This window comes from Triticum urartu, chromosome 2 (genome assembly GCF_003073215.2).
Source record: "Triticum urartu cultivar G1812 chromosome 2, Tu2.1, whole genome shotgun sequence".
Lineage (NCBI taxonomy): Eukaryota > Viridiplantae > Streptophyta > Magnoliopsida > Poales > Poaceae > Triticum > Triticum urartu.
This window is the reverse complement of record NC_053023.1, coordinates 538,190,947-538,206,235: the sequence shown is the minus strand read 5'-3', so window position 1 is coordinate 538,206,235 and position 15,289 is coordinate 538,190,947. Positions and strand designations below refer to the sequence as shown.

At 43.3% G+C, this 15,289-nt stretch overlaps 1 long non-coding RNA gene across 2 annotated transcripts; it reads left to right on the top strand.

The window, feature by feature from the left end:
• Positions 1 to 1,503: 1,503 nt before the first annotated feature.
• On the top strand, positions 1,504 to 4,181 carry LOC125538593. Of its 2 annotated transcripts, XR_007296448.1 has the most exons (3): positions 1,504 to 2,833; positions 2,945 to 3,247; positions 3,641 to 4,181. It is a non-coding gene; the product is annotated as an uncharacterized LOC125538593 (long non-coding RNA). The 2 variants fall into 2 exon arrangements; XR_007296447.1 differs by having other exon boundaries at positions 1,504 to 3,247.
• The last annotated feature ends 11,108 nt before the right edge of the window (positions 4,182 to 15,289 follow it).

The following is a 15,289-nucleotide window of genomic DNA, read 5'->3' as shown; positions in this document are numbered from 1 at the left end:
TCAAAGAGCTATGGATTTGCGAATACGCCTCTTGGCAGTCACATCCAACTGTGACCTTTCTGTTTGTCCTGTATCAGGAAAAGAGTGTGTCGGTCTATGTCCGGGGCTCTGGCCGGTCGTACTTCCCACGGCCAGGATCCTGATCCTGCCGAAAAGACAAGGGCTGATGCGGGGGTAACGCCGGATTGTCCTCCAGCCGAGGATTCAGATGATGTATCCGTCACCAACTCAGAGGTGGAGAGCGCCACGAATCATCGGTGCTAATGACCCACAAATATAGGGGATCTATCGTAGTCCTTTCAATAAGTAAGAGTGTCGAACCCAACGAGGAGCAGAAGGAAATGATAAGCGGTTTCCAGCAAGGTATTCTCTGCAAGTACTGAAATAAGTGGTAACAGATAGTTTTGTGATAGGATAATTTGTAACGAGCAACAAGTAATAAAAGTAAATAAAGTGCAGCAAGGTGGCCCAATCCTTTTTTGTAGCAAAGGACAAGCTTGGACAAACTCTTATATGATGTAAAGCGCTCCCGAGGACACATGGGAATATCATCAAGCTACTTTTCATCACGTTCATATGATTCGCGTCCGGTACTTTGATAATTTGGTATGTGGGTGGACCAGTGCTTGGGTGCTGCCCTTACTTGGACAAGCATCCCACTTATGATTAACCTCTATTGCAAGCATCCGCAACTACAACAAAAGTATTAAGGAAACCTAACCATAGCATGAAACATATGGATCCAAATCAGCCCCTTACGAAGCAACACATAAACTAGGGTTTAAGCTTCTATCACTCTAGCAACTCATCATCTACTTATTACTCCCCAATGCCTTCCTCTAGGCCCAAATAATGGTGAAGTGTCATGTAGTCGACGTTCACATAACACCACTAGAGGTATACCTGGCCATACCTCGGGCCGGGCTTAGCCAAGCCCGATGCAAAAAACCCAGGCCCGGGCCCGGCCCGACCCGGCCATCAGGCCTGTTTTCTAGGCCCGAGCCCGGCCTCGAACACGTAAAAGCCCGTCGGGCTCCGGGCCGGCCCGGCCCGACCTTTAGAAAAGTGCAAAAACGACGGGCCCGGCCCGGCCCGGCCATCGGGCTCAAAATCTAGGCCCGAGCCCGGCCCGGGAGTAGCATCGGGCCGGACCGGGTCGGGTCGGGCTGACCGGGCCGGGCTTCCCATGGCCAGGTCTAACTAGAGGAGAGACAACATACATCTCATCAAAATATCGAACGAATACCAAATTCACATTAAGATACTTTATAACTGAGCACTTTTTCAGCCCTCTCAGAGCATCAGCGTTCACAGCCGTCCGATCGTCAATTTCAAGCATTTTCAGCCGTCAGATTAGGTGGGAATTGCATGTAATCTCGGTTCTTTTGCTAATACCGATCGCACACCGTGTGGGCCGCTGCTCCGTCAGCATTTTTGGACGTTCCGCATTAAATTGGGCCCAATGGGCCAAGTCTCCTCTCCCCACCCGAACCGGATCGAGACGTCGTCTCGCACAACCCCCTCCTCTCCCCGACCTCTGTGCTCTTTCTCCCAATCTAGGCAGCTGGGCGTATCCTTCCCAGCAGCGCCGCCGACCACGACATCGACCTCGACCAGCGGCCCCCTCACTCTTTCTCGATCTCTAGTGCCAGCGCGCATAGCGAAACGACATCACACTCTCTATTGATTTACCTACCACGACGATGTGCTCGGAGCCGTCCTTTCAAGGTGGAACGCAACTGCTGCTGTTGTCAACTCCCGATCCCGATCGAAGCTCGCCCAATCCCGATCGAGGTCCACCCGCCCAATCCAGCGACCAGAGGAGAGGAGCAGCCGGTGCTGTCGAGGCCCCGAGGGGATTTAGCGGACGCCAGCCGCGCGTGGGATCCAGGATCAAGGGAGCCGACGCAACGCGCGCGAGGGAACCGGCGGTCCAGGGGAACCAGCCAAGGCGAGGTGCCCCGGCCGGTCGATGCGCTGCGGTTCGTCACCTGGCTACGGGGCATGCTTCACCACGCCGCCTTCTGGGAGAGAGAGGCTGCTGCCGGGCGCCGGCGCTGGCGTGCAGGACGGAGTCGCCTCTCCAAGCGCCAGTTGTTGTTCGCGTCGTCGGGAGCGCGTTCGCAGCGGGCCGTGCCAGCCGTCTCTCACCAATGTCGTGCCTGAGGGCTTTGCTGGTTGGGTCGCCGGTGGAGGACGAGGCCAAGCTTGCTCCGCTCTTTCTGATCTAGGAGTGTAACAGAGTGCTGCGGCGAGATCTCAGCTTTCAGGCGCAAACACCCCAACCCGTGATCTGTTTATACGATGGATCTAAAGTCCTCCGACACGCTGCTGCCCGGTCCAGGAAGGTATGTGAACTTTGAGCAGACAATGTTGGTTCGTTCTCGGTGGAGGTACAGTGGGTCACTAGATAGTGGATACTGGATACAATAGCAGCAGGTGGATGTGTACGTAATTGTACTTATCCTGTGCTTTCTTGTGATTGTAAACCTAATCACATTCTAGATTGATTGATTCATATTGCCTTCCATAATTAGAATAACTGGTGTTGTTTATGATGGTATGCATTATCTTCTCTCCAGTTCTAGCTGCTCAACTTGCATATTTTACAACAAGCCCAAAAGACACACACTATTTTATGGATATTTACATTAGCTTTTCATCCTTTAGTGGTGAAAACAGTTTCCCAAATTTTCTTTCCTTGTTCATTCTTATATTAATTTTTTTGTAATGATTTTCATGACAATCCACACACACACAGAGATGCAATATTTATTGATATGATTTTTTGGTGGAAACAAACCGGAGGAAGTGATGCACAACTCAGAAAAAGGTAAGTGATGTGAAATTTCTAGGTGCATTGCTATTTACACTACCATGCAATGACATTCAAATACGTATTAAGCATGTCCTTAATAAAGTTTCACATGCCATTTTCTATTAGAGTACTCCGATCCAAGCTGGATATGTAGCTAGCCTCTCCTAATCTGCCTGTAAAAGACACTCTCCTAATCTTCCCATGCTTTCAGTTTCTTCGGTATCGGAGTTCTCATCTATTCTTTGAGATTTCCAAAAATTTGTGGTCTCCTTCCTGTTATGTCACTATTAAGTCTTCGGTTCAACGTGACACATGCAGGGCCACCTTAAGTGCTCAACTGCCACATCTAGCGGGATATGGAGAGGGACACGGAGAGTATATGCGTACCGATGGTTGCGGGTTGATGAATACGGACCTGCTGATGCAGTGGTGAGGACTATATACCCCATGTACTTTACCATGAACAATCCAAGGTTGACTAATAAAATATTGATAGGATCTACCATTTATTACTTTCTCTTTTTAAAATGTGAATATGTTTCTAGACATTGAATAAATCTTGATAGGGTCTGCCATTTACGGCTTTCTCTTTTTAAAATGTGATTATGTTTATAGACTTTGAATAATAAAAACACCAATTTCTCAAGATTCTGAATAAAACTTTTTTATATGGATTTCTGCTTTATTTATCTGCTGTGATCAGTGTTTTCTTCTTGCATGTGGCTTAGTAACACCAACCAATACATGTCTTTACGCATGTGATTTGTTTGTTCCTCTCATTCTATTATTAAACTTATTAATTTGATCTTTTTCGTTATACAGATCACTTCTGACATTACCAGTTCCTGCACTCCTGGACTCCTCCTTTACCAACGACCCACATGCAAAATAACGTAAGCTGTCAGGCTCCAACTTGATAATCTAGATGACATGGTCACTATACTGAGAACTGTTTTCCTTCAAATGTAGAAAAAAATGTTGCTCAATCTGCTATTTACAGAAAAATGAGTAGCTGGCACTTGCTTCTATTAAATAGACAGTCAATTTGTAGTATGCATCAGTACCACAAAAAGCCTTTTAGGTTGCCTGTCAGTTTAAATTATTTCTATAATGGTAAATAGATAGTCAATTTGTAGTATGCATCAGTACCACAAAAAGCCTTTTAGGTTGCCTGTCAGTTTGTATTATTTCTATAATGGTGATTGGATATTGTGGGCTCTACCTGTCATTTTAGCATGCTACAGATTTCTGCCTAAGGTGATTATCAGCTTGAATTTGAGCAGAAGGCTAAAGCTGTTCTTGGAACTTACAACAAGGTTGTCTTTCCAAATGAAAAAAGATGACAAAGCTCTATTTTTTTGAATGTTACCTTTTACTATGCCTGGTCAGAAACAAGCGAATCCTCTCGAGTTTGTCAAGTTGTTTGCAGTGATCACCTACCATTTTTTATTTGTATAATGTTTGATGTTTGTATGAATGGATTCAATGAAATTATAGGTGCCATACTACTTTGGTCGTGATTATGCTTCCAGATATTTATAGAAATCACTATCATTCTATTGAAAATAGGACGGGCGCGACAACGCGCGCCATCCATGATCTAGTGACTACTAATAGCAAGACTCCTCCCATGTCCTCAGGAACAAAAGTAACTACTCACAAAGCATAAACATGTTCATAATCAGAGGGGTATTAATATGTATATAGGATCTGAATATATGATCTTCTACCAATTAAACCAACTAGCACCAATCCTGGACTTGGAGACAAGAATTGGATACAAGAGATGAACTAGGGTTTTGAGATGAGATGGTGCTGATGAAGATGTTGATGGAGATTGCCCTCTCTCGATGAGAGGAGTGTTGGTGATGACGATGGCAATGATTTCTCCCTTCGGGAGGGAAGTTTCCCCGGCAGAACAGCTCCGCCAGAGCCCTAGATTGGTTCCGCCAAGGTTCCGCCTCGTGGTGGCGGAGTTTCGTCCGAGAAGATGGCTTATGATTGTTTTACCATCGAGAGACTCCATATAGCAGAAGATGGCCACTTGAGGGCTACCAGGTGGCGCACGAGGTGGGCAGGGTGTGGCCCCCCTGGTGAGTTTCTTCCGCGGAGTATTTTTTTATATATTTGGAAAACATCATCCGTGAAGTTTCAGGACTTTTGGAGCTGTGCAGAATAGGTCTCTAATATTTGCTCCTTTTCCAGCCCAAAATCCCGGCTGCCGGCATTCTCCGTCTTTATGTAAACCTTGTAAAATAAGAGAGAATATGCATAAGTATTGTGACACAATGTGTAATAATAGCCCATAACGCAATAAATATCGATATAAAAGCATGATGCAAAATGGACGTATCAACTCCCCCAAGCTTAGACCTCGCTTGTCCTCAAGCGAAAAGCCGAAATCGGAAAATATGTCCACATGTTTAGAGATAGAGGTGTCGATAAAAATAAAATACGGACAAGAGGGCTTCATGATCATTCTTAGAACAACAACTTATATAATTCTTGTCATATAATCTCTTATGCTAGAGTAATAATTCATTCGCAATATCAAGTATGAATCGTAAACTTCATTCAAAACGAACAAACTACAATCTCAGACATTGAAACAATTGCAATTTATCATAACATCAGAAAGAGTCAATGTATAAGAGCTTTTCAGCAAGTCCACATACTCAACTATCATATAGTCTTTCACAATTGCTGGCACTCACGCAATACTTATAGGTATGGAGTTTTAATCGGACACAGAGAAAGATAGGGGCTTATAGTTTTGCCTCCCAACGTTTTACCTCAAGGGTAATGTCAACAGTAATAGTTCATGAAAACTCACATCCAATTAGCCATATATACCAGGATCTTTCCAACATATTGTGCTTGCCAAAGGATAAAATGTAAAAAGGAAGGGTGAAGATCACCATGACTCTTATGTAATGTAGGAGATAAAAGTAAAAGATAGGCCCTTCGCAGAGGGAAGCAGAGGTTGCCATGCGCTTTTATGGTTGGATGCCCAAAATCTTAATGCGAAAGAACGTCACTTTATATTGCCACTTGTGATATGGACCTTTATTATGCAGTCTGTCGCTTTTATTACTTCCATATCACACGATCGTATAAAGCTTATTTCCTCCACACCAATCAATCATACATATTTAGAGAGCAATTTTTATTGCTTTGCACCGATGACAACTTACTTGAAGGATCTCATTCAATCCATAGGTAGATATGGTGTACTCTCATGGCAAAACTGGTTTAAGGATATTTGAAAGCACAAGTAGTATCTCTACTTGGTGCAATGAATTTGGCTAGCATGAGGGGGAAAGGCAAGCTCATCATGTTGGAAGATCCAAGACAATATAATTCATCTCAGATGTAAGAAAACATAACCCATTATGTTGTCTTCCTTGTCCAATGTCAACTCTTTAGCATGTCATATTTTAATGAGTGCTCACAATCATAAAAGATGTCCAAGATAGTATATTTATATGTGAAGACCTCTCTTTCTTTATTACTTCCTTTTAATTGCAACGATGACCAAAACTATGTTTGTCAACCCTCAACAACTTTTATTCATCATACTCTTTCTATGTGAGCTCATTACTCTCCATAAGACTCACATGATCTCTTTGTTTCTTTTTATTTCTTTCTCTTTCCTTTTATTCACTTAGGATCATGGAAAATAATCAAGCCCTTGACTCAACACTAATCTTTATTATATAGCTCACGGACTCGATTACATAGAAGGATAATAAAGCAAAACTCGCAACTAGATCATACTAAGAACTTTTATTCTACTAGATCAAGATATTACCAAAAGGATCGAACTAAGAAAAATGGTAAAGATAAAAGTGATGGTGATACGATACTAGGGCACTCCCCCAAGCTTGGCAGTTGCCAAGTGGAGTGCCCATACCAGATACTTAATTCTTCTTTGTTGGTGGAGACGGTGGTGATTTTGTTGATGGCGTAGGCTTGTCGTCCTTCTTCCAAGGCATAGGCACACCATCATAGAAGGATGACCGGGTCTCCGGGATCCTCAAATCTGCAGCCAAACTCATCCTTTTGAATCTATATTCATACTCACAGTTTTGGTTTTGCAGATCATAGATTTGAGCTTGAAGGTGCTCAATTTTCTCGTGGATCTTGAAGATGGTCTCCCCGATGTTGTCGGCATCCGGCTTGTGTTTGTTGGTGAATTCTGCGATCATCACCTAGTTGGAGTTGAGTCCACGCTCCACCATCCCTTGACACTTGAAAACTTGTTGCTCCATTGCTTCGAGCCTCGTCTCCACGCTTCCGGTCCCCTTCGGTCCCTCAGCATCACGGATGTGCAGCAACCCATCACGCATCTCAATGGTTTGATGGTGTCACTGCACCTCCGCGAGGTAAGGCTTGATGACCTTCTCAAAGAACTTGTCCTTGGGAGCACTTGGAGATGCCATGATAATCTAGATCTGTCAAAAAAACAGCTCGAAACAAAGACAGGAGATTTTTGCATGATACGGGAGTCAAAACCCCCGGGAGGTTATATAATGAATTTTTACCGACCAAAATACGTGTCGTGTATGAAAACGGAGTCCGGAGAGCACACGAGGTGCCCACGAGGTAGGGGGGCGCGCCCAGTAGGGTAGGGCGCGCCCTCCACCCTCGTGTCCTTCCCGGACTACTGCTTATTTTTCTATTTTTCTAAATATTCCAAAACGGAGAAATATTGCCTTAAAAACTGTTTTGGAGTCGGTTTACTTACCGTACCACATACCTATTCCTTTTTGGAGTCTGAAACGTTCCGGAAAGTTTCCCTTATGTATTCCTCTGGGGTTACGGTTTCAATAATATTGGTTTCAACATTTATGGGATTACCTGAGATATAATGTTTGATTCTTTGACCGTTCACCACCTTCGGATTTGTGCCTTCGAAGTTGTTGATCTTTATGGCACCGGAACGGTAGACCTCCTCGATAACGTAAGGACCTTTCCATTTAGAGAGAAGTTTTCCTGCAAAAAATTCTTAAACGAGAGTTGTATAGCAATACATAGTCACCTACATTAAACTCACGCTTTTGTATCCTTTTTTCATGCCATCTTTTAACTTTTTCTTTAAACAACTTGGCATTTTCGTAGGCTTGGGTTCTCCATTCATCAAGTGAGCTAATATCAAATAACCTCTTTTCACCGGCAAGTTTAAAATCATAATTGAGTTCTTTAATAGCCCAATAAGCCTTGTGTTCTAGTTCGAGAGGTAAGTGACATGCTTTTCCATAGACCATTTTATACGGAGACATACCCATAGGATTTTTATATGCAGTTCTATAGGCCCATAATGCATCATCTAGGTTCTTGGACCAATTCTTTCTAGATCTATTAACAGTCTTTTGCAAAATTAATTTGAGTTCTCTATTACTCAATTCTACTTGACCACTAGACTGAGGACGATAAGGAGATGCAATTCTATGATTAACATCATATTTAGCAAGCATTTTACGGAAAGCACCATGAATGAAATGTGAACCACCATCAGTCATTAAATATCTAGGGACTCCAAATCTTGGAAAAATAACTTCTTTAAGCATTTTAATAGAAGTGTTATGATCAACACTACTAATTGGAATAGCATCTACCCACTTAGTAACGTAATCAACAACAACTAAAATATGTGTATAACTATTAGAGGAAGGAAAAGGTCCCATATAGTCAAAGCCCCAAACATCAAATGGTTCAATAACAAGTGAATAATTCATAGGCATTTCTTGACGTCTAATAATATACCAATTCTTTGACATTCATCACAAGATAATACAAACTTACGGGCATCCTTGAAGAGAGTTGGCCAATAAAAACCAGATTGCAGTACCTTATGTGCAGTTCTATCTCCAGCATGGTGTCCTCCATAAGCTTCGGAGTGACACTTGCGTAGGATCTGTTCTTGTTCATGCTCAGGTACACAACATCTAATAACACCATCTACTCCTTCTTTATAAAGATGTGGGTCATCCCAAAAGTAATGCCTCAAATCATAGAAGAACTTTTTCTTTTGCTGGTATGTGAAACTAGGTGGTATAAACTTAGCAACAATGTAATTAGCATAATCAGCATACCATGGAGGAGTATGAGAAGCATTTATGACTTTTAATTGCTCATCAGGAAAGCTATCATCAATAGGTAGTGGGTCATCAAGCACATTTTCTAACCTAGAGAAGTTGTCTGCAACGGGGTTCTCAGCTCCTTTTCTACCAACAATATGCAAATCAAATTCTTGTAGTAAGAGAACCCATCTAATAAGTCTAGGCTTAGCATCTTTCTTTTCCATAAGATATTTAATAGCAGCATGATCAGTGTGAATAGTTACTTTAGAATCAACAATATAAGGTCTAAACTTATCACAAGCAAATACAACTGCTAAGAATTCTTTTTCAGTAGTAGCATAATTTCTTTGAGCATTGTCTAGAGTTTTACTAGCATATTTAATAACATTTAGTTTCTTATCAACTCTTTGTCCTAGAACAACACCTACAGCATAATCACTAGCATCACACATAATTTCAAAGGGTAAATTCCAATCAGGTGGCTGGATAATAGGTGCAGAGATCAATGCCTTCTTAAGTATTTCAAATGCTTTTACACAATCATCATCAAAGACAAATGGTATATCTTTTTGTAATAAATTAGTCAGAGGCCGAGAGATTTTCGAGAAGTCCTTAATGAACCTCCTATAAAAACCGACATGACCAAGGAAACTTCTTATACCTTTGATGTCCTTGGGACATGTCATCTTTTCAATAGCATCAACCTTGGCTTAATCAATTTCAATACCTCTTTCAGAAACTTTATGCCCCAAGACAATACCTTCATTAACCATAAAGTGGCACTTTTCCAAATTCAAGACAAGATTAGTTTCTTCACATCTCTGCAAAACTCGATCAAGGTTGCTTAAGCAATCATCAAAAGAAGATCCATAGACGGAAAAGTCGTCCATGAAAACCTCACAAATCTTCTCACAAAAGTCAGAGAATATAGCCATCATGCATCTTTGAAAGGTAGCAGGTGCATTACATAAACCAAAAGGCATACGTCTATAAGCAAAAGTACCAAAAGGGCATGTAAAAGTAGTCTTTGATTGATCTTTGGCTAACACAGGTATTTGAGAGAAACCAGAATAACCATCTAGAAAGCAAAAAATGTGTATGTTTGGACAATCTTTCTAGCATTTGATCTATAAAAGGTAAGGGGTAATGATCCTTTTTAGTAGCCTTATTTAATTTGTAGAAATCAATTACCATCCTATAACCTGTAATAATTCTTTGAGGAATCAATTCATCTTTATCATTAGGAACAACAGCAATACCTCCCTTCTTAGGGACACAATGGACAGGGCTTACCCACTGACTATCAGCAACGGGATAAATTATACCTTCCTCAAGGAGTTTTAGTATCTCCTTTCTTACCACTTCTTTCATTTTAGGATTCAGCCGGCGTTGATGATCACGAACTGGTTTAGCATCTTCTTACAAATTAATTTTATGTTGACATAGAGTGGGACTAATGCCCTTAAGATCATCAAGAGTATTACCAATAGCAACACGGTGCTTCTTCAGAGTTTTCAATAATCTCTCTTCTTCATGCTCTGAAAGGTTAGCACTAATAATAACAAGATATATCTTTTTCTCATCAAGATAAGCATATTTAAGAGTATCAGGTAACGGTTTAAGCTCAAACACGGGATCACCCTTGGGTGGAGGAGGATCCCCTAAGATTTCAACAGGTAAATTTTTTTCAGAATAGGTTCCTGTTTAAAGAATACTTCATCTAATTCCCTTCTTTCATTCATAAACATATCATTTTCATGGTCTAGCAAATAATGTTCTAAAGGATCACTAGGAGGTACGGCAATAGAAGCAAGACAAATAATTTCATCCTTACTAGGTAATTCTTTGTATAAGGAATGAGGTATTGCGCTAGCACTAGCACCCATATCACATAAGCCATGATAACAATGATCTCCTATTTTAACGGAAATAACATGCATGCCTACCATATGTCTAGGTTTATCTTCATCACGGGGTTTAGCAATTCTAGCAGTTTCATTACAGAAATAAATAACATGCCCATCAATATTATCAGACAAGAGATCTTTAACAACAGCAATACTAGGTTCAACTTTAACTTGCTCAGGAGGTGTATATGTTTTAATATTGCTTTTACGAACCACAGTTGAAGCTTTAGCATGATCCTTTTTCCTAACAGGGAAAGGTGGTTTCTCAACATAAGAAGTAGGAACAATAGGATCATTTTAAGTGATAGTCTTTTCTTCAACTTTAATAGGTGCAGCTACTTTTACTTCTATGGGAGGATGATATTTAAACCACTTCTCCTTGGGGAGATCAATATAAGTAGCAAAAGATTCACAGAAAGAAGCTACTATCTCAGAGTCAAGTCCATATTTAGTGCTAAATTTACAAAAAATATCGATATCCATAAAAGATTTAACACAATCAAAACTAGGTGTCATACCTGACTCCTTACCATGGTGGAGGTCCCAATCTTTAGAGTTGCGTTTAATTCTTTCCAATAAATTCCATTTGAATTCAATAGTCTTCATTATAAAAGAGCCAACACAAGAAGTATCAAGCATGGTGCGATTGTTACCAGAAAGCCGAGCATAAAAATTTTGAACAATCATTTATCTTGAGAGCTCATGATTGGGGCATGAATATAACATTGATTTAAGCCTCCCCCAAGCTTGAGCGATGCTTTCTCCTTCGCGAGGCCCAAAATTATATATATAATTGCGATCACGATGAACAAGATGCATAGGATAAAACTTCTGATGAAATTCCAATTTCAATCATTTGTAATTCTAAGACCTCATATCATCACATAGCCTATACCATGTCGATGCATCTCCCCTCAAAGATAAAGGGAAAACCTTCTTCTTAACAACATCTCTGGGTACACCTGTAAGCTTAAATAATCCACAAACTTCATCCACATATATCAGATGTTCATCAGGATGTTTTGTTCCATCTCCTAGAAAAGGATTAGCTAGCAGTTTTTCTATCATACCCGCAGGAACTTCAAAGCAAGCATTTTCATTTTCATATTCATTTTCAGTAGGTTCAATAGGTTGAGGAGCAACTCTTTGCTCTACTGGTCGGGGTGAAGATACCCCGAACAAGCCCATCAGAGGATTACTTTCCATAGTAACAAGTGACAGTAAATTTCAGCACACTATATAAATTTTTCCTTACCAAATTCCACCTACCAAAGGCGCTTCACTCCCCGACAACGGCGCCAGAAAAGAGTCTTGATGACCCACAATTATAGGGTATCTATCGTAGTCTTTTCGATAAGTAAGAGTGTCGAACCCAACGAGGAACAGAAGGAAATGATAAGCGGTTTCCAGCAAGGTATTCTCTGCAAGTATTGAAATAAGTGGTAACAGATAGTTTTGTGATAGGATAATTTGTAACGAGCAACAAGTAATAAAAGTAAATAAAGTGTAGCAAGGTTTATATAGACACCGGAGGGAGCTAGGGTTACACAGAGTCAGTTACAAGGGAGGAGATCTACATATCTGAATCGCCAAGCTTGCTTTCCAAGCAAAGGAGAGTCCCACCCAGACATGGGACGAAGTCTTCAATCTTGTATCTTCATAGTCCAACAGTCCGGTCAAAGTATATAGTTCGGCTGTCCGAGGACCCCCTAATCCAGGCTCCCTCAGTAGCCGCTGAACCAGGCTTCAATGACGACGAGTCCGGTGCACAGATTGTCTTCGGCATTGCAAGGCGGGTTCCTCCTCTGAATATTTCATAGAAGATTTTGAACACAGGGACAGTGTCCAGCTCTGCAAAACTAATTCCACATACCACCATAGAGAGTGTAATATTTCCACAAATCTAATCCGCTAACAACTTTTCATAACATCACATCACGTCATGGCTCCGGTTATTATTCGAACCGTTTTTCTCAACCAGCTACTGCACATATTGCGAGGCGGTTTTCTTGGCACGTCTTGTCGAAGCAGAGATCGTGTCCCCTTATCACGGGATTCTCATCAATATGGGTGTGGGTAACCCAACCGCGCCATCAATCACGACCCTTGGGGAATAAGCGAGTTTTACGAGGCAAGTGGGGAGGCACGCAGTTTCTACCGCCCTTATAAAGGGATAAGGACTCCTCATTTTTACCCACGCCTTCTTCTCCCCTGCCCATCCATTATCGCGCAGTCGAGCTCCAGCGCCCAAGTTCGCATCTTCTCCGAAGAACCACTCCAAATATGTCCGGAGCGGGAGGCAAGTGGATGGCCTCTACCGTCCGGAAGAAGGACATCAAGAAACTTCGGGAGGCCGGGTATCTAGCCCAGAAGATCGGCCACCGTCTCCCGACGGCGGGACAGATCGTCCCTACCCCGGAACCCCATGAAAGGGTCGTATTCCTCCCTCATTTCATCCGCGGGCTAGGGTTTCCCCTCCACCCATTTGTTCGCGGCATCATGTATTATTACGGAATCGATTTTCATGATCTATCCCCCAATTCCTTCCTCAACATCTCGACATTCATTGTCGTGTGCGAGGTTTTTCTTCACATCCAGCCACACTTCGGCTTATGGCTGAAGATCTTTAATGTGAAGCCCAAGGTAGTGGGCGGTGAGCACGCTGAGTGCGGGGGTGCTATGGTAAGCAAGATGCCCAACGTCACATGGCTAATAGGTACCTTCAATGATTCCGTTAGGGAGTGGCAACAGGAGTGGTTTTACATTACTGAGCCGCACGGCGCGAAGTGGGCCGCTGCTCCCGAGTTCGGATCCGGAGCCCCTCTGCGGCTCACGTCCTGGCTCAAGAAGGGCCTGGACTGGTCTTCGTCCGACGAACTGTTGGCACTCCAGACGCGCGTCAAGGGTATGGAAGACAAGAATATCGAACTTGTCAATGTAGTCCAGGTGATGTTAGTCTATCGGATTCTACCTTGTCAACACCGGACTTGCAATCTATGGGAATTCAATCTGGCCAAGCACCAGACCCTGCGAGAGCTCTTTGGCTCCTCACACGAAGATATCTGGAAGGTGCTTTTTAAGCCAAGCAAATCATGGCCGGACTCGGCCGACGACCGCGGGTACCAACTGTCCCGCCCTGCAAGCTCGGTAAGTTACCATATGTTTTATTCGCATAACTCAAGGGAAATGCTTAATGTGTTTTACACAAATCTCCTAGGGCTGGACGAAGAAGGCGGGGCGGATCCAACGTCCGGCCCCGCTGCCCGAAGAATTGGCCGGCCCACTTCTGACGAAGATGTTAGACCTGGCGCCTTACAAGGTGCCAGAGAAGAAGACCGAAAAGGAGGCCAAAAAGACCCGAGGCGGCCTTCGTCACCGTGCCCGACCCGCCTCCAAAGAGGATGAGGAGGAGGAAGACGAATCCCCAGTAGGGGGAAGAAAGAAGAGGACGGCCTCCGCACACTTGTAGGCCGAGTCGCCTAAAAGGGGAAAAACTCCTCTTCCGGAAGAGTCCACTGCCGTCGCCAATAGCAGCCCGGCGTGGGATCCTAGGGCCCAGTCCCTAGTGAACTCGTAAGTATATAAAATCCGAACACATTCATGTGTCCGGACCCATCATGGCACAACATTTTAACCTGAGCCATATTCTTTTGTAGTCTTACAGGGTCTCGTTCCGAACAATCCTTGTCCGAGGATCTGCTGAGATCGGATGCTATGGAGAGCGGGACGCCTCCGGAGGCCCCTCCCCCCGAACATGTGATCAACACCGAGGCTTCGTCCCAGAGGGACTCCGTCCAAGGAGAGGCGGAGAAAATTGTGAAGGTGGCGCCTGGAGGTCAAACTTTAGGGGACAGAGACATGGGGGAGAAGATCCCCACAGGAGTCGACGGCTGGGACCATCTTGAATTCTGCCCCCAGCCGGACACAGTTTCGGAGACCAATATGGCTCCGGAATCAAGTAGGCGGCCTTCCTCGGCTGGAGAGGGCGTCCCCGTTCCACCGGAGACCTCTGTCCAACCAGAGGCGCCGGGTGCTTTATTGGCGGCACTGAAGAGCGCCTCCTTCGTCGATGAACACCGTGCCCTTATGGGTGCGGTGATCGAGAAGATCCAGTCCGCTGAAAATGGACTGAATGAAGCCTGTATCGGCCTTATAAGAGGTTTTGAGGTATGTTTTATACGGTTTCAAAGAGTGTCATAGTATGGATGGTAGCCCCTGATACAATGTCCGGTGAATGAAAGAACCGGACAGAGGATCAAATATATTTTTCACAGGAAGACTCATTTGATGACATCTATCTCTCTTCTTTTGTAAGCAGGCGTCTGTAGCGGCTACTGCCGCTCATACCGTGGAGGTTTCCGGACTGAATCAAAGCCTGGAACGGGCCGAAGCGGAGCTTGGCCAGTTAAAAAGGCAGTTGGAAGATCAACAAGGTATGCACAAATCTTGGTTGCATTCAGTGTGAACAAATTTTCAGTATG